Raw genomic sequence first — 23,730 nt, 5'->3', positions numbered from 1 at the left:
AAAGATATTGGGGACCTACAGACACTGGATCCTACCCAGTTTGGCTTTGTTGAGGGCAGATCCTGCCTCTTAAACCTGGTCGATTTCTTTGAAACCGTCACCAAGGCCATTGACGAGGGGAAGGTGGTCCACACAGCCTACCTGGACCTCGCAAAAGCCTTCGATACAATACCCCACTCGGGCATTATAGATAAGCTCCCCAGCTTAAATATAAACCCCTATGTCACTAGATGGGTTGCAAACTGGCTCAAGGACAGAACCCACATGGTTAGAATTACTGGCGCCATGTCAGACTCCAAACCAGTTACAAGTGGCGTCCCACAAGGCTCAGTCCTGGGACCTCTCTTATTCGGTATATATTTCTCGGCGGTACAGGCCAACATGGAAGGACTGTGGCTGACCAAGTTCGCAGATGACTGCAAACTGGGCGCCATAATCAACTCTCCAGCCGACACAAGCATCCTCCAAAAGGGCCTCATAGAAAGACAACTGGTGCCAGAGCCATGGCTTCAAGCTAAACACCAAAAAGTGTATAGTCATCCCCTTTGGCAAAAACAAAGTGCCCACAAATTACCACATAGGTGGTAATCCATTAAGTACAGAAGAAGTCATTAGGGACCTGGGGACCCAAGTTGATAGCAGTCTCTCATTTGACAACCACGTGGCCAAAGTGGTTAGAAAAACATTTTATATAGCCCACCTAATCATGAAGGGATTCACATCTAGATCAGGGGAGGTCATCGTGCCTCTTTACTCATCCCTCATCAGGCCCATAATTGAGTACAATGCCCCTTTTGGGATGTACCTTACCAGACACCTGCAGCAGCTGGAAAGACCCCAAAAGTACCTCACCAAGAGGATCAAAGGGCTCAAACAGATGCCATATGCTGCTTGGTTAAAGAAACTCCAGCTCTACTCAGTGGCATACCGCCTGCTCCGAGGCGATATGTGCCTGACGTATAAAGCCATGTCCAACCCGGAATTAATGGACATGCTGCACCTCAGAAAATCCAAATCCCATCGAGCTACGTGCTCGAGAGACTTGAACCTCAGCACTGAAATAAATAGGACATGCTGGAGGGACAGATTCATAACCCAGAGGCTCCCTTCACTCTGGAATAAAATCCCAGTCCAGGTTAGGCAGAGTCCCACATTGTCTCTTCAAGAAGAATCTTGATGAGTGGATGGGAGATCGTAGGTTTACCCCGGCTATCACTTCTGTGTCACTGTTAGACAGAGGCACAGTATACTAACCTCAAAAAAGGCATAGTAAAATTAATTTAAAATGGGTGGCGAAAGCCAAACACACTCTGGCTAGGCTTATAAATGCCTTAGGGCAGATAGCCTAGTATGAACCTATGAACCTATATATATATATATATGTGTGTGTGTGTGTGTGTGTGTGTGTGTGTGTGTGTGTGTATATATATATATATATATATATATATATATATATATATATATATATATATATATATATATATATATACACATATATATGTGTGTAGGACACCAAAGACTCATCTAAGAACATAGAGGACTAGAAGTGATTAAAAGTGTGAAGGAAGATGATCTAGAGAGAATAATAAGATTATATAGGTGAATATAAGAAGGGTGAACTGAGATGGAAATGGGAAGGGTAGGAGTCCTTTATGGCAAGTGAGTAAGAGTGGATTGTGAGAAAGAGATGAGAGGGAAGTAATTGAAGTAGGAAGTGTGGAATTATGTGTTTCTTACTTATATTATTTTTGTATTGTGATGACCCGACTAGATATGTACAGAGTAGATCTTTCAGAAGCTTATGTTATCCATTGGAAAAGTCACCAAGTATAATTGTGTCCAACAGATTCTACCAAAAGTTATTTTACTGCCTCTGCCTTCTAATACAGTGTCAAACTGTAAGTTGTAATGCTTCCTTTAATAAGAAAACTCATGTGAGAAACACATGCCCTAAGTGTGTAACACATTACTTAGGATTAGGACAAGGAGCAACTTCCTCAAGGGAACTGAGTCCCTAAAATGTGCAGCTAGGAAATCTAAACACCTGAAAAGACAGATTAAAAAAAATGGCACTTGAATGTTTTGCAGGTAGATCCCGTGGCCTTTGTGACCGTTAGTCTTGTAAGAGTCTCAGGGCATTACTTCTTGAGAGGCACAAATTTGTCAGCACTCAGCACTGATGTCTTCCATGGCTGTATCCTTGTCTGCTGATGCACCTTTCCAGGTCTCAAAATTTTAGTGATGGATCTTAGCTGGATGCTGGTCCCAGATACCCATTATTAGGCAGTGGGTCCTGTGCACAATGAGAGCCATCCATCCCCTTATGAAATTGCAGCTACTTCTGTGCATGAATCTGCATATCCTTAGGGAAAATGCCTTCTGATTTTTGAAAAAAAAAGTCTAAATGGACTAGGAAATCTCAAATAAACCACATAAGTGTAATATTTGTGGAATCAGTCTTCGCAATGCCTTCTTCTGCCTTTTCAGATTTTGACTATAAGTGAGGAGCATCTCGCAGCACTGCAAATAATCTATACTGCTGACCACTTCCTACCATGATTCTGTACCTTAGAGCAGCCCCTGGATTATCCATGGAGCACTTGGCTGACTCATCCTGGTCAAAGACAAGCAATTAGTTCAAAGTGCTTCTCATTTCTTGTTTATGATACTGACATCAGTAAGTCTTTGCCTTCAGGTCTCCACCCATCCCCTCTCTCAGAGGATGTATCCCAGATGGAAACATTATGTTTAATATGGTGGCAGTTTAAAAGGGTAGATAAAGAACTTTGCCTTTCATGAATGCTAACTGGATTTGTTAGGAATAGATGAGCTCATGTTTACTTCCATTCCTCCTATTGTAGAAGCCTTTGCCAACAGTTTGAGAACCTGACTCTCAACCACTGGTGTTCAAAATACAGTACTGTTGTTACTAGACTGACGAAACATAAATATTTAAACAAAGGACCAGTAGCTTCATCTGTCATCATTTCTCAGTAGGTGGCTAGTGGATCAAAGATGATACTACTTAGTACCCTTCCTAATGGCAGAAAGGGTCATATGCTGCAAAGATTTGGCAGGAAAATAAATATATTTCTGGAACTTTAGGTATTAATGCAGTTAACCAACAGATGTGCATACTGTAGTATCAAGGAGATGTTGTTAAGCAAGTTGAGAGTGTCTTTGGGTGTGCTCGTGTGTGTAAGTCCCTGATGCTGCCTGTAGACAGCATTCAGGGTTTGCAAGCATGCGAAAAATGTGAGTATTCTTTTTTTTCCACGTTTGAGGGTGCCCCAGCAAGCATTGTAACTGTGGCTGCTGCCTTATTACCTGAGTTTTACTCCTCCTTGGATAGGTGCATTGAGGCCTCCATATCAGTGTGGCATCAGTGTAATGGCAAGATTAGAGCTAAAACCATATGGTGGAACTACCACATCAACAAACTTTGTAATGAAAAGAAAAAGCTCCTGGCCTTCAGTAAATCATGTCTACTTCATTATAAAATGAACTTTAAACTGTTAAGTAAGTCTGTCAAGTGTACCGTTAGGAAGTATAAGGCCAGCTATGAACTTAGAGTTGCATGCTATTCAAAAGGCAGTCATAAGTTCTTTAGCTATTTTAAGAAGCTTAGAAGTAACCTACAATTCTGTACAAAACTTAACTTAGAGGTATGTCTCTGTGTCCCCAAAAGCATGGCTAATGTTATTGCGGGCAAATTCTCTTTCAACTTCCATCCACCCCACACTCCCTTTTATTTCTCCTCGCACCCCCTACTGAGATCAGATTGGACCAAGTACTTTTGTCACTTTCCAAGATAAAGAGCACCACTTCCATGGGTCTTCACATCATCCGTGGATGTCTAATGAGAACCATGAAGTCCTAATTAGCAAAACCACTCCTTCACCTATTCAGCCTGAGTCTCTGCTGATTATGTCCCAGAAGTATGGGAAATAGGAATTGTGGGGCCCTTGCATAAAAATGGTTCTTCTACTGACCCTGGGAATTACAGGCCTATTAGTCTGATTAGTATTGTTTGTGAGACTGCAGAATACATTATAACTGAACTAAAACAATAATGTAGGTGTCATATCTCTGTATGCACACCAGTTTAGCTTTCTATAAGGACCTTGCCTGCTTAAGCTGATTGAGTTCTTTGAAAGGGTTACTGATGCTGTGGGTAAGGGACATACTGCTTATCTGGGCCTTGCCTTTGACACTATCCCTTATGCAAGAATGACTGATAAACTCTCCGAACTGAACATTAGCATAGATCAGAAGCTGTTGTCTTCATTTGCTCTTCAACATGTGGGTACACAGATCCGGTATGGATCTGACTCTGCCACATTTCCAGCATCTGATTGGAGCTTCAAGCTCCTCCACTACCCACAATGCACCAGTCTCCCTCCTCCCTTCAAATCTTGTTTGCCGCACTAGTATAAGCATCGTGATCCGCTGCTCTGAGCTTCTGTTTGGGTAAGTGACTGAGTTTTTTGTGATTCTCTACTTTCTTCTTACTTAAATTTCTATTTCTATTTTTTATACCTTCCCCTCCCTTGTGCTGTTTGCATCTGTATAAAAAAAAAAACAAAACTTCTTTCTGTGTGGAGCGTTTGTGTGTGTGTTCTGGTTGGGCCTGTCTGCTGGAATTATGTCTGAGAACCCTAAACCAGGCTTTCATAAGTGCAAGTAGTGTGGCCATAAGCTGCCCCCAGCAGTATGGCCACATTCTGTGCGTGGTATGCTTAGGGGTTTCCCATCTAGAGTCCTCCAGTTCCATCTGCGCAGGCTTCAATCCCCATACACTGATGGACAGCCTGAACAAGCTAATCTTAAAAGGCCTTCTTCCCCCTCCTACCAGTGGGGCCCTGGCCTCCTTGACCCTGACTTCTTCTGCTACTTCTGTCTCCACCCAGGCCTCTGGGAATCAACCTTCCACCGAGAGGTCAGAGGATGGGGACAAGCATAAACACAAGAAAAATCCGAGGAAGCAGTCCCCTGATCGCTTGTCCTCTGCTGGTCCACCGGCCAAAGTCTGCTCAACCCCGCGAACTGAGTCTCCCCAGCTCTATTCTTCTTCTCCCCAGAGCTGGAGGACCTTCGAATCCATTTGCCGGCTCTGGCTTCACCTCACTTGACCCTCCAGGCCTGTATTGGTGGCCTCTTTGTCCCGATCCACATGCGGCCTTTCCGAAGTGGAGGTGGTCAGGATGATGCAGAAATGTATCTGCACTCAGATATGGATTGGAGTCTTGCCTTCCCCCTCTCCCTCTGACATAGGGTGCATGCAGTCCGCGCTCCTACCAATTACTACTTCTCCGATCCAACCCCCGGTTTCAGAGCCCTCAGATCCATAGGCTATCAGCGTCGAGGGGTTGGCGCCGACGGCCAATACCGGACTTTACCTTGAGTAGGTCGAATCCAATGAGCTCAGATCCATCCAGCTCTTGGAGCCGTAGCCTAGGCGCTGAATCCAAGGGGATGGTGTCGGCTCCGAATTTTTCAGAGCAGAGCATTCCAATCAGAGTCTCGGCGCCTGGAGGTTTGGCTCTGACTCCTCCATTAATCCAGAGGGTGGTGGTGGATCTGTGTGTAGTCTCTTCTCAGACAGTTCACTCTCCTTCTGCCTTCGTTGTGGTGGAGAGGGTTTTATCTATACCATTGAGACTCTTGACAATCTTGTCTTTGGAGTCCACCCTGGCTGCATCTGTTTCTGGTATGGATACTGCCATCCTGCTACCTCAGGGACAGCCTGCCACCTCTTTGTCCCCGGGAGCTCCCACATGGGACCAGCCAGACGTTTTCGTGTCCTCCCCAGAAACTCCCCCTGAGGAGGTGCGTCAAAAACATACATGTAAAAGGAGGCAAATTTACTCTCCTCTGGAGTCCTTCATGAAAGACACAGATTTGGAAGAGGGGGAGGGTTCCCCCGGTCAACCCCCCCCCCAAGGATGTTTGACCCTTCGTCAGTGAGGGGGGTGGTCTGCCTAGAAACCCAACTCTGATGAATCAGTGTTCCTGGAGGCATTTGGCACAGGATCCTCTACATCCCATGGATCCACTGGTGGATTTAATTACATCTCTGGCATGGAAGGTACCGGACATGGTGGAGTCGATCCCAAACACCCCAACAAGATATTGAATGCTTCCTCAGATAGGACCCACTGGACCAAGGGATGGATCCCCCATAGATGCCATGGTAGTGTCAGCAGCCACTAAGAAGGAGCTCGCGCAGGAGAGCTCCACAGTCCATCTGTGAGGCAGGGAGTCCAAGATGATGGATCGCTTTGGGAAGCAGGGGTATGCTTCAGCCACATTTTCAGTACGTGCCTTAAATTATATGCCACACTTAGACTCCAGTGAGACCTCATTAAGGAGATTGCTGGGTCTACCCTAGGGTCCATGATGGTGGAGGACTAGAAGTTTCTCTTCTCACATGGCCACTCTCACATCGAGTGCTAACACCTCTGTGTGTCTTCTTGCTCACACTACTGAGGGCGCCAATAAAGCTGCTGGGACAGGCATTGCCATCAGGCGTCGCACCTGGCTTCGTCTCTGTGCATTCTCGGAAACCTTTAGGGTGTCCTTTACTAATGCCCTGTATGACGGTTCCACCCACTTTGGAAAGTCAGTACTTGACACACTTGTCCAGAGTGAGATGGTCAGGAAGACTCTATCTACCATAGAGATCTGCTTCTCCAGCCTCCATGAACCTTTTCGAGGAATCAGTGGGGGGCAGAGAAGACATGGTTCCGAAAGGCTCAGGACTCACATTCTGTTAGAGGCAGAGGGGAATTCAATAGACACCGTCACCAAGGCAGAGGGACTCCGAGGTATCATGGGTTTCGAGAGCCTTTCTTGGACAGGCCCACGCAGCAGCCGTGAAGGGTCGCCTGGCTGCTCATCTCTGGAGACAGTCAGGGGACACCTCTCGCTACACCCATCAGCCTGGGAGTCCATCACGGATGATTATTTGGTGTTGCCGATCATATCCAGAGGCTATTCTATCCCTTTCAGTCAGTCACCTCTTCCACCCAAACACCTCCCATATGTTCCACCCTTGCACTGGAAATTGAAAAGCTGCTAAAAAAGCGGGTCATCCAACCCATCCCCCCAGACCGGATTAGGCATTTATTCCATTTTCTTTTTGGTGACAAAGAAGATGGGGGACTTAAGACCCATTCTGGATCTCTCCATTTTATATCTGTCAGTTGCCAAGACATAATTCCAGATGGTCACTCTTCAATCTAGCCTGCCCTTTCTGCAGGAGAGTGATTGGATATGTTCAGTTGACTTTCAGGATGCGTACTACCACATCAAATTGGACAGGCACTCTTGAAGATTTCTCTATTTCTGGCTGGGGGACAGACATTACCAGTTCAGAGCTCTCCCCTTTGGTCTCACCACAGCCTCCAGGGTGTTCACCAAAGTGATGGCAGTGGTATTGGCTCACCTGAGACTACAGGGATTTCAGGTTTTCCCCTCCCTGGACAATTAGCTCTTTGCTAGTTTTTATATCACGTTATCGAAAGATGAAAATAGCAAATGCTATATCATCAAACCTAAAATATCTAAACCCCATAATATTGAACATTCAGAACAGCAAATTTTTTCCTTGGGGAAAAAATTTGCTATTCCGAAACACATGCACACAACACAAGCACACCTAAAAAACATCAATACACATGCATGCACTTATAATCCTACAACTAACCCTTCACTAAACTATACATACACACTACTATCTATCCACTTACCTTAACCCAAACCTAACCCTAAGGTCTTCACTATCGCACACTCACCTAACCCGCGCCCTAACCCTAACTCCATTAACCTGCCCCTAAACCTAATTCACCTAACCCGTGCCCTAACCCTAACTCGCCTAACTAGTGCCCTAATCCTAACAACCACACAATCACACACTCACCTGAACCCGACCCATAAATCTCCACCACAGCGCTGAAAATAGCGAAGCCACAGAACCGGCCAACCGAATTCTTTCCCTAGGAAAGAATTTGGTGTTCTGCAGCTTCACTATTTTAGCGTTCGATTAAAACGGGTCGATATTAGAACATTCGAAGTTTTAACACTTTGATGTTCTGATATAGACTCCCTTGCTACACCTTCCAGGCATCAACTCTGCCAAGTGAGGGATTCCCCTCCTTCATTTAGCCCACCAGTTGGGCATAACCATCAATCTGAAATCGTTACTGGCTCTGGTTTAAGTGCTAGATTTCATTGGAGCTCAGTTGGACACAATTCAAACCAAGGTCTTTCTAACCTCGGAGAGAATCCAGTCTCTAAAACTGCATGTCCTCTGTATCCTTCAAGCTCAAACGCCGACAGTGGAATTGGTATTGCGGGCGTTAGGGTCCATGGTGGCCATGACCACTCTCTTACCCGTGGCCTGGTTACACATGCTGGTACTTAGTGGACCCTTGCGGTTCAATGGTCCATGCTAGATATTCCATTGTCTCTCCCAATTCGAGTATCTCAGGTGTGCAGGGACTCTCTCTTGTGTGGTGGATTCATTCCCCGGATCTTCTCCGGGGTCACCTTTTTCTTCTGCCTCCCCCTTTGGCCATGGTGACCACAGACTCCTCCCTACTAGGGTGAGGGGGCACACTTTGGGAAGGACAGTCAAGGTACATGGTCCCCCTATGAGACTTAATTGCATATCAACGTCCTGGAGGTGAGGGTGGTGCTCCTAGCATTGCAAGCTCTCCATGTCCATCTTCCTCTAGGGAAGATTACTATCCAGACAGACAGTATGTCGGTGGTCTGGTACATCAACAAGCAGGGGGGAACCAGGTCTTATCCCCTGTGTCGCGAGGCCATGAGTGTGTGATCTCCACTGGCCGTTTTCTGGTGGCAACACACATTCTGGGGAGGTCCAACATTCTAGCCGACAGGCTCAGCAGGTCTATCCAGATGCCTTACGAGTGGTTTCTGAATCCTTCGGTAGCAAAACAAATCTTTCTCAAGTGGAGTCAGCCTTGCTGCGATCTCTTTGCCTCTCCTTCCAATGCGAAGTGCAGCAATTTTTTCGCTCTGAACCCCCCCTCAGTGGGAAGCCCCCAGAGACTCACCTGAGACTACATGGTTTCAGGTCTTCCTCTACCTGGGCTATTGTCTCTTTTGCTCTGGATCATGCTTGACCCTCCAGTTTTCTGTATGCTTATCCTCCTCTGCCCCCAATATCAACATTTCTTCAGAAAGCTCGCTGGCTGGAGAGCTCGGTCATCCTCATTACTGCCATTCTGGTCTCGCCAAGTATGGTTCCCCTCTCTCTGCTCTCATGTTGTGTGTCCGCCCTGAACGTTAGATCTGATTCTGGATCTCATCACTCATCCCTCAGGGATTCTTCCATCCAGACCTGGTCAGGCTGAAGCTCACTGCTTGGCTGCTGCAGTGACCGTGATAGTCAGTACTCCCAGGTTATCTTCACCACTTAAAAGGATTTTTGGCTGCGGCTTATAAATCTTCTACCAGAAATATTTATTCCAATAAGTGGAAACATTTTTCTATTTGGGCTTCTCAGCTGACCTAGATCCCTTCACTGCTCTGGTTCCGGCGGTTTTAGAATTTTTAGAAAGTATTTTTCAGCAAGGTGCCAGTTCTTCTACGGTCAAGGTCCAACTGGTAGCTCCATCTAACCTTCATGTAGGCAACAGTATGGCTTTTGTAGCTTCTTCTAAGCTTTGTAAAGCCTTTTTGAAAGGCACCTTTTTACTGTGGCCACTGGTTAAGGACCCAACACCTCCTTGGGATCTCACACTAGTTCTGTAAGCTTTGGTCTCGCCCTCCCCTTTTGAGTCTGTAGCCTCAGTGGACTTACAATTTCTGTCCTGGAAGATTGCTTTCTTGGTCACTATTACATCTGTGAAAAGGGTTTTTGAGCTTCAGGCATTGTCGGTCAAGCCTCTTTATTTGTTATTTCATAAGGACAGAGTGTCCTTGAGTACTAATCCAGCCTTTCTTCCTAAAGTAGCTTCGGAAGCCAATATTAATCATGTGATTAATCTCCCAGTTTTCTTCCCAAATTTTCAAAATAAGGGAGAGTACAAACTACATTTGTTGGATGTGCACAGACAGTTACATTTTTACTTTCTTAGGACTAAGTCCTTTTGTAAGTCTGCAAGCCTTTTTTAGGGAAACCAGTGTCGAAGGTCACCATTGCCTGTTGGATTTCCCAGTGTATTCCTCTGGCGTCTTCTGCTAGAGGTATATCCCCGTCAGGTCATGTAAAGGCACATTCCACTAGATCTATGGCTACTTCAGCTGCCTTTTGGTCCACTGTGTCTTTAGATGACATTTGCTCTGCGGCTACTTGGGCTTCTTCACATACTTTCATCTCGCATTATAAGATGAACATTCTATCCAAGAACAGGGCATCCTTTGGCTCCGTCGTGCTCCAGAATATCCTTCCATGATGACCTCCCAGGTGTTGAGTAGCTGGGGACTCTGTCCCACAGGTTGAAGAGCAAATGAAGACAACATCTTCAGATAAAGTTATGTACTCACCATAAAATTCCATCTGAGTTATTGCTCTTCATTTGTCTTTAACCATCCCTCCTTCCTTCCCCCTTCCTTGCGTAGGCCGTATGGTGGTCTGGCCAGAAGAGGAATGGTCACCACATGGGTATGCCGTTGTTCTCCTCAGCTTGCTTATGGAGACCCTTGTTATGGGACAAGATTTTTGGGTCAGGTTAGGATGCTATGGTAGGCAGCAAACTCTATCTGAAGGGTGGAGGGAGACGGGCATTATGATTAGGGGAGGAGCTTGGAGCTCGGATCAGATGCTGGAAATGCAGCCAAGTTAAATCTGTACCAGATCCGAGTACCCACAGGTTGAAGACAAATGAAGAGCAACAACTCAGATATATATTTCTGTGGCATAAAAGCCAATATTAAGGGACTGCAGCTAACCCAAGTTTGTCGATGATGGCAAAACTGGGCATGGTTATCAAATCCCATTCTGATATTCATATTCTTCATCATGGGCTGTACAAAACAAGTGCTTGATGTATTAATCATAACCTTACCTCAACACCAAGAAATGCAGCATAGTGTTCTTTGGTAACTCTAGCTTCAAATCTTCTTTCTGTATACTGTATAGATAGTATGCCATTTAAATTTGACAGAGTCATCAGGGACTTTGGTACGTATGTTGATTACAGACTCTAGTTTGACCCCCTTGACTATGGTGGTTAGAAAATCCTTCCACCTTGCACAGGATATCCTTCATGGTATCTTCAGAAGGTCCAAAGAAGTTGTAGTCCCACTTTATTCATCCATTTCTTGGCCCATTATCGAATAAAATGCACTTCAACATGTGTTTGACTAAGCATCTTACCCATCATGGGAGTCCTCAGTTTTCTAACCAAAACTGTTTCAGGTTTTAGTACCCTAAGTTACACTGATAGAAAAGATCCCTGTCCTGTCTCCGCAATCAGTGTCATACAGACTCCTCTGAACTGCTTAGCTTTCAGTGTTGTAAACAACACATCACTCTCAGCTCCTTCACCTAAGTAGAACCAGTATTACCCCTGGAAACACCCCTATGAGTAGACCCTGTGGTCTGGGATTTGGGAACACATGTAGACTATAACCTGGACTTTGACCATCATGCGTCTGTGATAATAAAGAAATCATTCTATATTATGTAACTGATGAGCAAGGGTATGGCATCTAGGTTTGGGGATGTCATTATTCTGCTGTATTCAGTTCTTATAGGATCAGTCATTGAGTAAAGCACACCCTTTGATATGTACCTGATCAGGCACATGAAACACTAGAGTTTCCACAGAGGTTTCTCACAAAAAGAGTACGTGGTCTAAACAACATGTCCTACATGGATGGCTCAAAGCCCTGTCCCTTTTCTCAGTCTCTCACAGATTGGTTATCTATGCTTTGCCTACATAGCATCCCCTGATGCCACTCTGGTGGACCTGCTGCACCTCTGCAAAACAAATAACATCAGAATTACCCAATCTAGGGACATAAATCTCATCTGCAACACAACTAGGACATATTGGAGGGACAGGTATGTGTTTCAGAGACTACTACTCCTCTAGAACATGCTTCCCATCCACATGAAGCAGAGTTCTTCCTTAACTCAATCCAAGTACAACTTGCACCATCAGATGGGGAATTGGAAATTTACTCCTGGTCTGGCACCTGTGTCTCTAGTAGACAGAGGCAACCTATAAATGTTTGACCACCCATACTCAAGCTAGCATATAGCCCTTAAATAATTTAAGGGTATCAAAACTTGTCAGATACATTTGGCAAGAATGGCTAGGCTTATTACCCTCCCCGGGTCTGTTAGCCTAGTAATCACCTATGAACCTATGGTAAATCAAATATCTGTTCTAGATAGCCATGCGTTTTTGTGGTAGTGTATGTTTAGGTGACTCCTAATCCAGTGCCCTCAACCTGTTTCTGGAATTGTATACCTTTACCTATCAAGCAAAGTACTTCCCCTTATGATTCTGATAATAAAATATAATACAGCTGACAAACATTTGGAAAGGTTTGTGTGGCATCTTCATAATCTTGTATGACTGAGTGGGTAATCACAAAATGTTCTTCATCTCACATTGCTGCAGTCCTTACACTTGGGTAGTCCGCTGTCCTCGGTCGGCCCGAATATCAAAGTATAAGGCTGACGTCGGTCAAGGCGCATTTGACTGACATCAGGACGTCAGGGTACAAATGCGCATGACCGACGTCATATCCTCAGTCTTTTTTGCCGCATGGTCCGATGCAGAAGCAGCATTGCAAGTGCCGGTTGGCGTTCTGAAATTTTTCGATTCCGGAGTTTCAGACCGAGTCAAAGTTGGCAATATTTTAGTTTTTCTTGCCTCAGTGGTTTACCGGATGTCAGAAAAAGTGAATAATTGTATTTCTTGTGGGAAACAGATACCGCATAGAGATTATCATACTTTGTGTATTCCTTGTTTGGGGCCTGAGCACGACGTTGTTGGGTGTCGCTCTTGTGCTAGATTCAATAAGCACTATAAAGAGAAGGTTAGATTGTGCCAGGTTAGTCTTCGGAAGCGGTGCAATTATAAAATGCCGTCGGATGCTCCGACGCCCGAGAAGAAGCGCAAGGACAAAGCAGTTAAGCCTAGGCTAGAAGAACCGACTGGACGCGGTTCTTTAGAGGTGTCGGTGGAGCCGTGGTTCCACCGGAGGTTTCTTTGGGATCCCAGGGAGAGACTTTGTTGTTGCAGGATGTGGCCTCTCAGGAGGCAGGTCAAGCTGAAGGGGCTTCTCAGGTTACTATACTACCCTCCCTTCCTAAGGTGGTTAGGCCCTCTCCTTCTGTTTCCAAGGCTTCTCCCAGAGGCAGGCCAGGTTTAGCTTCAGTTGGTGTCACCCCTAGTTCTTCAGGAACTGTGCCCAAGAAGCATATGCTTAAAATGGCAGAAGATTTGATTACTTTGATTAGGGGTTCTTTCCTGATAAGAGACCTAGGGTGGAGCCTGAGTTAGGGAGTTTTGAGCAGGCTTGGATGTTTCAGAGTCTTCGGCTGAAGACTTGCAGGAGTATTCTCCTTATTCTGATTCTGATGTGGATGATTCTACTCCTTCTGCTTCTCCTCCTGAGGATTTTTCTTTTCAGAAACTCTTCATTCCATGAGGGAGCATTTTAAGTGGGAAGGTCAGGACTTCTCTGATTCCAGGAAAAGGCTTAGGGAATTTTTGTTTTACCCCAGCATAGGCCTTTGGCTATATCTCCTGTTTTGGATGTGGTGGAAGATGTTTTACAGAGGCTTCTCTTAATCCTGATTCTTTTGCCTCCTGCTCCTGTTAAACCGGATAGGTATTACAGGGTGCCTGAAGCTCATAAGTATCTTTTAAGAGTCCTAGGGACCCAGAAACTGTTAGTCAGGGGCCTAAAGGTGTTAAGGCTTCTGTTGTCAAGAATCCGTTCCTTCTGATAAAGAGGCCAGGGCTTTGGATAGATGGGGAAAGAAAGTTTATACTTCCTCCACTCTAGCTATGAGGGCTTTGAATTGCCAGTTTCACATGTTGAAATACCAAAACTATCTCCTTTCACAATTGAAGTCTAAGGTTGATGCTCTGGCGGAAGGTATTGATTGTAAAGAGTTGCAAGATTTAGTACATGTTTCTGAACAGGTGGGTAAGCATTCTTTGCAATGTGGTTTTGATGCTGTACAGGCCTCGTCTAGGGTGGCTGCCACTGGGTCAGTTATTCGCAGGCACGCCTGGCTGAGGGATCAGAATTTATCTGACCATGTTAAAACAAGGATTTTAGATGCTCCTTTACAATCTGATGTGTTGTTTGGTTCTCCTGTTGAGACAGTTTTAAAGAAAATGGAAGACAAGGCTAAGTCTATGCAGACTGTTAAAGATTTTTTGCAGGTTCAGCCTCCAAAGTTTAGTAGAAATTGGCCTACTAAAGGGTGGACGTATCCTTCTTATGATTCCCAGTCTAGGGGTAGATCTAGACGTGGTAGGGGCAGAGCTCAGGGCTCTTTCAGGCCTAGAAAAAGGAGTTCTCCTGCACAGTCTTCGGGTGAGGGCAGGGGTCAGTCCTTTCGTAAACAGACCCAATGACCTACCTTTTCAGCTACCAGAGCCTTCTCGTCTGGCAGCACCTTTGGGAGGAAGGTTGGCACTTTTCAAAGAAAATTGGAGTTTGATTACCCAAGACAGATGGGTATTGGATATCATACACCACGGTTACAGGTTTTATTTCCATACCTTGCCTCCTTTCAAAGGCATGCCAGACGTTCCTCCTCCACAAAGAATAGAGGCTCACAAGCAAATTTCTCTGTTACTCCAAATAGGGGCCATTCAGCCGGTCCCTATGCCAGAAGTGGGCCTAGGATTTTATTCTCGCCTGTTCCTAGTACCAAAGAAAGGGAACACGTGGAGACCAATTTTGGACCTATCTATCCTCAACACTTATCTGGACATTCCCAAGTTCAAAATGTTGATGTTACAGCAGCTTTTACCTCTGCTGGGCAAAGATCATTGGATGGTAACTTTAGATCTCAAGGAGGCTTATCTTCATGTTCCTATCAGACTGAGTTGCAGGAAGTATCTGCGTTTCGAGCTGGGACTTCTCATTATCAGTTCTCTGCATTGCCCTTTGGCTTATCTACTGCCCAGAGTGTTCACGAAAGTTCTGGCTCCAGTGATAGCTTTCCTCAGGTTAAAAGGAATACAGATTTATCCTTATTTGGACGATTGTCTGATTCTGGCTCAAGGAAGGACGAGCTTCTTCATCATTTGGATTATGTGATAGCAGTGCTAAGATGCCTGGGGTATTCTGTGAACGAAATAAAGTCCAGTCTAGTACCCTCTCAGGACATGTGCTTTCTGGGTGTGAGACTGAATACAGCATCCCAGATGGCCTTTTGACCCCGGACAAACAAAAGAATCTTTCCCTTTACTTTCATCAGTTGTCTCATCAGTCCAGGCTGACTGCAAGGACAGTCCTTCAAGCCTTGGGGTTCATGGCATCTTGTATTCTGGTGCTTCCCAATGCCAAACTGCATATGAGGAAGCTACAATGGTATCTCAAAATGTATGGACACAGCACTGCCAGGATTTGGACACTGTCATTCAAATAATACCTTGCATTCAAAAGGAATTTTTGTGGTGGGCTCAGGAATGTCACCTAAACAAGGGACTCTCTGTGACCCGGCCAGAGGCGAGTCAGATTCTAACGACAGATGCCTCAGACATAGCTTGGGGAGCTCATCTGAATGGAAAGTGGATACAAGACAAGTGGCCTGCCAGACTACAACATCTACACATCAACTTGAAAGAGATGTTAGCAGTCCAGTTTGCATTAATAGCTTTCAAGGATTTACTTCTTCCAGGGCAGGTGTTGATTCTAACAGACAACACAACTGTCATGTGGTACATCAACAAGCAAGGCGGAACACATTCTTATCCTCTCTGCAGGCAAGCAATGATTTTGTGGGAGACTGCTCTCAGTTTACAGCTAAATCTTCAGGCAAGGTTTCTGCCAGGAGCACAGAACTCCTTAGCAGATGTGTTGAGCAGACAAATTATGGATCCCCCGAGTGGAAATTGGATCCTCATGTATTTCAGAAATTGACAGTGTCATGGGGAACTCCAGACATAGATCTGTTCGCTTCTCCACTAAACCACCAGCTGCCAAAGTTTTGCACAAAAAGGTTTCATCCCACAGCTTGGAAAGTGGATGCTCTTTCTTTCAATTGGAGCAATCTTCATGTGTATGCCTTTCCGCCTCTGCCTCTCCTCCCAAAGGTACTACTAAAGGCCAGACAAGACAAGCCAAGGATGATTTTGATAGCTCCAGATTGGCCTCGACAGCATTGGTACCCATTACTGAGAAGCCTGGTATGGAAGCCTCCATGGCCTTTGCCTTGATTCCACACCTGTTGTCTCAGGAGGACAATCATTTGCTCAATGTCAAGCTTCACTCTCTGCACCTAACAGCCTGGCATATTCTGTTTTGAACCATAGTGGGCCTCACTTCCACAGCAAGTTTTGAATGTTATTTTGGAAGCTAGATGGCCTAGTACAAGGAAAGTGTAGATAAATGGAAGAGATTTTTATTTTGGAGTGCAGCAAAGGATTTTGATGTTTCTGAGCCTAATTTAAGTGTGGCTCTTCAATATCTTACTGAGTTACTGGACAAAGGTTTGTCCTTCTCTTCTATTAAGGTTCATGCTGCAGCAATTTCTCACTATGATTGTGACCCACCATTGTTTTCTCATCCTTTGTTCAAGCAATTTCTTAGAGGGGCAAAGAATATAAGACCCCTCACGAAGAGCTCCTACTCCTGCTTGGGATCTCAATTTTGTGTTGGAGAAACTTACTCTACAACCTTTTGAGCCTGCAGCTACTGCTGAATTAAAGTTTTTATCATGGAAGACTGCTTTTTGTTGGCTATTACCTCTGCAAGAAGGGTTTCTGAGTTGCAGGCCCTTATGGCGGTTGAGCCTTTCTTAATTTTCCATAAGGATAGGGTATCTTTACGTACTAATCCTTCCTTTATGCCTAAAGTGGTTTCTAGTGTGGCTTTAAACCAAACTATTCATTTGCCTACTTTTTATGCAAATCCCCAAAATAAAGGGGAAAAGATTTTGCACACTTTAGATGTACACAGGCAGTTGCTTAATTATTTGGACAGAACTAAGGGGTTCAGGCAGTCTCAGCAGTTATTCGTTTCTTTTGCTTTGAGTTCTCAGGGCAAGCCTGTGTCAAAACAAACTATTTCTAAGTGGATTGGGTTTTGCATTGCTTTCTGTTATTCCCATCATGGCAAGGAAATTCCAGCTGGGATTAGGCCTCATTCCACTAGGGCTACTGCCACTCGACAGCTTTTTGAGGGGTGGCAACTAAGGATATTTTGGAGGCAGCTACTTGGAGTTCAGTGCATACTTTCTCTAGGCATTATCACCTTCCACTTTACTCTAAATCCAGGGCTGGTTTTGCCACTGCTGTTTTGCAGGGCATTTTGGCAGCTCCTGCTTCCTATTAGTATAGCCATCCTCCATTACCTATGCTTAGGATTCTACCCAAGTGTAAGGACTGCAGCAATGTGAGATGAAGAACATAGTACAGTTTTGTACCTACCATAAATGTAGATGTTCAAGATCCACATTGCTGCAGTCCACTATCTCCCTCCTTCCCTCTGTAGTTGAAGGCGGTTGTGTGGGTTGGGTTGTCAATAGGTGTATATTGTCTATAGTGTACATATTTTAGTGCTAGGATGGTTGGTTGTTTGTTTGCTGTCTTTTGGTTTTGACCTTTATTTCTAGGGTCTTCTGACATCTGGGGCAAGAAAAGACTGAGGATATGACGTCGGTCATGCGCATTTGTACCCTGACGTCCTGATGTCAGTCAAATGCGCCTTGACCGACGTCAGCCTTATACTTTGATATTCGGGCCGACCGAGGACAGCGGACTACCCAAGTGTAAGGACTGCAGCAATGTGGATCTTCGAACATCTACATTTATGGTAGGTACAAAACTGTACTTTTTCACTGGAGTTAATTAGAGAAACTCTGCTTAATGGAAGACTTAGCTAGTCTCACTTATTGGATGATGTGACTGAGCTTCTCGAGGATCTTCTTTGGTGATAAGCTTAGTACGAATCAATGAACCTCTTTTCAACAGCATGGTAGTCACAAACCCTGTATCTCTGTTTCATTTTCTGGAGTTTTCATGTGTGTCTATTTTAAATGTTCCCAAATTATCTTAATTACTTTTTTCTGCTTTGTGCCTTGTTAACATCAAGCCCCTCACCAGCATGAGAGTGTTTATCTATTCCCCCTCATTGGGAAGAGTCCTAGTTTTTGTGGCTTAGCTGTCTGAATGATAGCTATGCCAGCAGCTGGCATTTTAGTGCTTTTGTGGCAGATGAGCCCCTTTGGAGAAACCTTCCATACAGAAAACGTAATGATTTTATATGTATAGTTATGTATAAAAAAGTGTACTTTACTTTTGCCTTTAGCTGTTCCGACCCTTTAGGAAATCTAGTACTTCTTTAATATCGGAAGTTTCCAAACTGGGACAGCTGTTTTTAGCTTCAGCTGATTTGGAGGCTTCTGTATAAATGTGCTTCTGCTGATCATTCTGTAGTGTCTGTCTCTTGACAAGCCCTCCAAGCTACTGCTGTCTACCAAGCTGTCTCCTTCAGGCAAACATAGCAGGGCCATGGAGAGGCTGTACAAGAAGGTTTATACTGCTGCCCACCTTATCTTTTAGGGGTATTAACTGCCAGACTCATATGACCAGGTATGTTTTGGCACTCCTTTCTCAGGTTTCTCGGGTAATTTCTGATCTTTCTGACTGTATGGGGAAGGCTTCTGCCCTTTCCTTGTTGGGTTCCACCTGTCAAATTGCCTGCCACTCTTATTAAGTGCAGGTATGATGCAGCTGATGCTTCCTTTGTTTCTGTTATGAGGCATTACTCATTACTTCATCTTCAGGCTTTACCTGATGATATTAAGGTTCCTTTGGATAATAAAAATATTTTTGGTGCTGCTGCTGAACGTTTTAAGTCAGTCCAGGATAATGACAAGGCCTTGCAGGAGTTAAAACATAATGTTTCCACTATTCCAAACTTTCAAAGGAACTACCCTTCATAATCTTGTTTTGTTCATAGGTAGTCTCACCTTCCACTCAAAAGATAAAAAGGGTTCTAGACATGTGCCTCCTGCTATATCTACTCAAACCTCTACTTCTCAGTAACCTACTTTTCAGGACAGACCAGGTTCTATTTAACAGTTTGCTTCCATTTTTCCTTGGCCAGGTTCCTTTGTCTATCCATCTTTCTCTGTCCCTTCCAAATTGGTTAAGAATTGCAAAAGACACCTGGGTTCTGTTTATTATCTGCCAGGGTATTTCATGGCTTGGAAATCCCTTCCTTCCTTTTTGGGCATCCCTTAACCTCCCTAGGAACAGCTTCCTTTTTTCCACAGCGGTGCTTCATTCTCTTTTGGTCTCGGGCTCCATTCAGGCTGAACCCCCTCCCAGGGTAGGGAGGGGGGTTTATTCCATAATGTTTCTAGTTCCCAGGAAGGGGCACTTGGAGACCACTTCTGGACTTTTTCCAGCTTAACACCATTCTCAAGATTCCTTCATTTTGGATGGTGTCTCTTCAGACTTTTTCTTTTTCTTTCCCAGACCTTTCTGGTCTCTGTGGATCTCAAGGATATCTACTTTCGTATCCTCATCCATCCCCTTTTCAGGAAATTTTGACATTTCTCTGTTTCTTCCTTGCATTTTCAGTTCTTTGCTTTGCCCTCTGGCTTCTCTACTGCCCTAAGGATATTCACCAAATGACTCTCTCCTGTCATTGCCTTTTGCAGGATGAGAGGAGTTCAGATCATTCCTTGTCTGGATGAACTGCTCATTCAAGCTTCCTCCCCCAAGGCTCTGCTTCAAGATCTGCAGTTTACTATTTCCCTGTTGCAGATACAGGGGTTCACCATAAACTTTCAAACATCTGCTCTGACCCCTTCTCATGATCATGTTTTCCTTGATTGCAGGATTCAGATCATCCCCATGCTGGCATCTCTGCCTACCCCTAAAGCCCTGTCTCTTATTGCCTTTTTTCAGTCTCTTCTTTCTCTGGGGTCAGTCATGGCCAGGGACTTTCTCAGTGTCCTTGCTTTCATGGCAATCACCATTCTCATTCTTCCCTTGGACAGGCTGCATATGAGAAAGCTGCAGTGTTACCTCAAGTCAGTGTGGCTTCATTGCTCCCACCCTCTGGACTTCACAGTCACCTTTCTTCCTTGTCTGAATCTCAAGCTTCAGTGGTGGATTCATCCTCTTTCTCTCAGCCCGGGGCTTTCTTTCCAAGCTCCAGACCTGACTCAAGATCTCTTTACAGACACCTCAGACAGGGGATGGGGGGCCTGCTTTGACTCTCAAAGTTCAGGGTTTCTGGGCTCTGAATCTTAGGTCAGACCACATCAACATAAAGGACATGAGGGCCCTGTTTCTGGTTGTTCCAGCTTTTCATTCCCTGTTTCATCCCAGGCCCCTCAAAATTTTAAGACCAACCACAGTGATGTGGTATGTCAACAAGCAAGAGAGTACAAGGTCCCATCTTTTTTGTAGACTAGCTCTTCAGGTATGGGATCCCGCTGTCCAATATCAAGTGACTCTTCAGACAGTTTACACTCCCTTGGAGCACAGTCCAGTGGCAAACTCTTTGAGCAGGTCCAGCACACAAGCTCACAAATGGAAGCTTCACAGAGTTGTGTTCCTGGACATTGTCCATCAATGGGTATCCCCCAGGTAGATCTTTTTGCTTCCCCTCTGAACAGACAACTTCCTCTAATCTGATATCTGGCTTGGAAGGTGGACACACTCTTTTCTATGGGAGGTGATGTTCCTGTACCTCTTCTCCCTTCCCTTCCTCTGCTTCCAAGAGTCATGCACAAGGTCAGGCAGGACTCTCCCAAAATCTTACTAGTAACTCCCTTTTGGCCCAGACAGCATTGGTTCCCCTTTCTTTCTCACTTGGCCAGGGGCAATCACATCAATTTAGCTCACCAGGTGGACAAGGGATCCTGTATCCATCCTCACATTACCATTCTTCAACTGACACTGTGGGTAATAGAGGTGCCTACAAGAGATCAAAACCCTTTTTCTGAGGACATGGTTTGGGTCCTGCAGGAGGCAAAGAAGGCAACAAAGCCACATTTATCCAAATGGAAAAGATTTTCTGTCTAGTGTCTGTCACATCCAGGATTCTCTATCTGTGGGGGGGGCACTCTGTTTCTTTTATCTGTGTAATCTGCTGCATGCTGGGTTGGCATATTCTTCATTTAAAGCTCACCTTTCATCATTTTCTGCTTGTCTGCCCTTGACTCCTCCTCTGACCTCTAGATTTGAGATCAATCAATTTCTTAAAGGCATTCTTCATATCAGGCCTCCCAGGAAGCCAGTGTTGCATTCTTACGGCCTCTTGAAAAGTTGACTCAGGCTGCTTTTGAGCCTGCTGCTTCAGTATTCTTAAACATTATTCTTGAAAGACTGTTCTTCTTTTGGACCTCACTTCAGCCACAAGAGTTTCTGTGCTTCAGGCTCTCATGGCTGTTCCTCCCTTTTTAGTTTTTTTACAGATACAGGATGTCTGCTTATACTAATCCTTTTATGCCTAAGGTGGTCATTGAGGTGTCCCTTAATCTGTCTGTTTCATCCGCCTTCCTTTTTTTTCCTACTCCACAGTCTGTCAGTGAGAAGTCTCTTCACACCTTGGATTTGCATAGACAGCTCAGATATTATTTGTATAAAACTAAGGTTATTTGCAACTCTCAGCAGCTTTTAGTTTCCTTTCACCCAAGGAATTTACATTTGACTGTTTATAATCAAACTCTCTCTTCCTGGATTTCTAAGGTCATTTCTTTTTGTTATTCTTTTCATGGTAAATGTCTTTCTTCATCAGTAAAGGCTCATTCTGCCAGGGCTGTTGCTTCCTCTGGTGATTTTTTCACAGGCTAGACTCCAGTTCTGTCCTTGAGACTGCTGTTTGGGCTTCTCTTTATACTGTCACTAAGCATTACATGTTGGATGTTATTTCCAGGACTAGAGCAAGCTTTGCCAGGGTTATATTGTGTAGGTTTCTGGGTGGCTCTTCTGTGCCTTCCTCCTCCCAGGTTTCCTCTTGAATGTTTGTAGTGTCTCTTCACTGTTGCAGCATCTGCTTCCTCCCTCAACCCCCTCCCCCCCATTCTCTAGCCTGCTCTTTTGTACGCTTTCTGGCTGAAGGATTTTTCTCCCTTTTCATCTTCTGAATGCACATGATGTCCTTTTATTCACATGTTGCAGTATTCATAACAGTAGGGAGGTTGCTGCCTGCAGTGCCGACATCCGGCCAGTATACCAAAGTCTTGCTTTAGGAGGGTACGTGTGATGTCCTGCGCCAGGGCCATAAACTGACGTAGGGTATAAAAGCGACATCTGCACATACTATATTGAGAATTTTTGTGCCGCAGTGAACGTCGGACTCCAGTTCGCCAGTTCGGAAAGCAGAGTGCTAACCCAGACGACCACTACAGATAAGTACCCTATGGGGTTTTCATTGTCTTTTTTTGGTTTTTGCTAATATGTACATGTCCACTAGAAAGCGGTAGTGTGCTTGTGGACTTCTGAGTGTGTGTTTGTATGTCATGTTTATGCAATATGCCTTGCAGTAAAAGCATGTGTGTGACATATGGTGTCTTTAAGTACTAAAGGCTTTGTTATACTGGCAAGCTTTGACAGGAGATCCCTTCAGATGTTCTTCATGTTTCACTGTTGCAGTCAACACATTTAGGTTATCTGCCTGCAGGTAGCACCAGCCTGCCTGAATACCAGAGTCTTGGGATTTCTGTGTCAGATGCTGTCGCTTCTTCCATGATGTCAGGTCGTCAGGGGTATAAAACATGCAGCTGACGCCATTACATCAGTCTTTCTTGCCCTGCAGTGCCCAAAGCAGAAGCAGTTCGCAAGTGCCGGTCGGCCGACTCCTGAAATTTTCGTTTTTGAGTTTCAGACCTGAAGTCTTCTAAAAGATAAGTACCCCATTGGGAATCCTTTTTTCTTGCTCTAACCGATGTCAGAAAAAAATTAATAATGGTCTTGCCTGTGGAAAGCAAATACCTCACAGAGATATTCATTCTTTCTGCGTCACCTGTTTAGGCCCAGACCACGACGTCCCTCACTGTCAGTTTTGTGCCTTGTTCAATGCCCGTACTATTCGTCATTGGGCAATTTTTGCAGCTAAATTCTTTCGCTCTCAATCTCCGTACTCCGAAATGGCTTCGATGAGCCATCCGACTACCGATTTTCCAAAAAGCATAAGGATAAAGACAGAGACAGACCGCATAGGTCCAAAACTGCCAATGACGCTACCGTTAAGCTAGTCGCCGGTCCGCCGGTACTCAGTGAGGCGCTTGCGCAGCCCCTGATACCCCTTCTACAGATTTGCAGGCCTCTACCGAGACCCATTTGGTATGCCGCAAGATGCTTCTTCGACTATGGAACCTGCGGATGTCTCTACCTTAGCTGGATCTGGAGCCGCTGTGCAGGCACCGGCTTCTGAGGGTGTATTCAGGCCTTCCGATCTTCATATTAAACTGACTACTTTGTTTCAAACCAAAAGTACCGAATTTCTCAGGCTTAAAGTTTGCACTATGCCTAGGAAACTGATGAACAAAGCACATTCTCAGGCCCACAAGAACAAATGCTTAGAGTGGCT

At 44.9% G+C, this 23,730-nt stretch overlaps 1 protein-coding gene across 3 annotated transcripts in view; it reads left to right on the top strand.

Moving 5' to 3' along the window:
• Positions 1-23,730, top strand: part of YEATS2 (YEATS domain containing 2) — a 1,703,429-nt gene that overhangs the window by 906,596 nt on the left and 773,103 nt on the right. The window lies entirely within an intron of this gene.

This window comes from Protopterus annectens, chromosome 4.part1 (assembly GCF_019279795.1).
Source record: "Protopterus annectens isolate FY-2018-M chromosome 4.part1, PAN1.0, whole genome shotgun sequence".
Classification (NCBI taxonomy): domain Eukaryota; kingdom Metazoa; phylum Chordata; order Ceratodontiformes; family Protopteridae; genus Protopterus; species Protopterus annectens.
The sequence above is the reverse complement of the archived record's forward strand: the minus strand, read 5'-3'. Positions and strand labels throughout refer to the sequence as shown.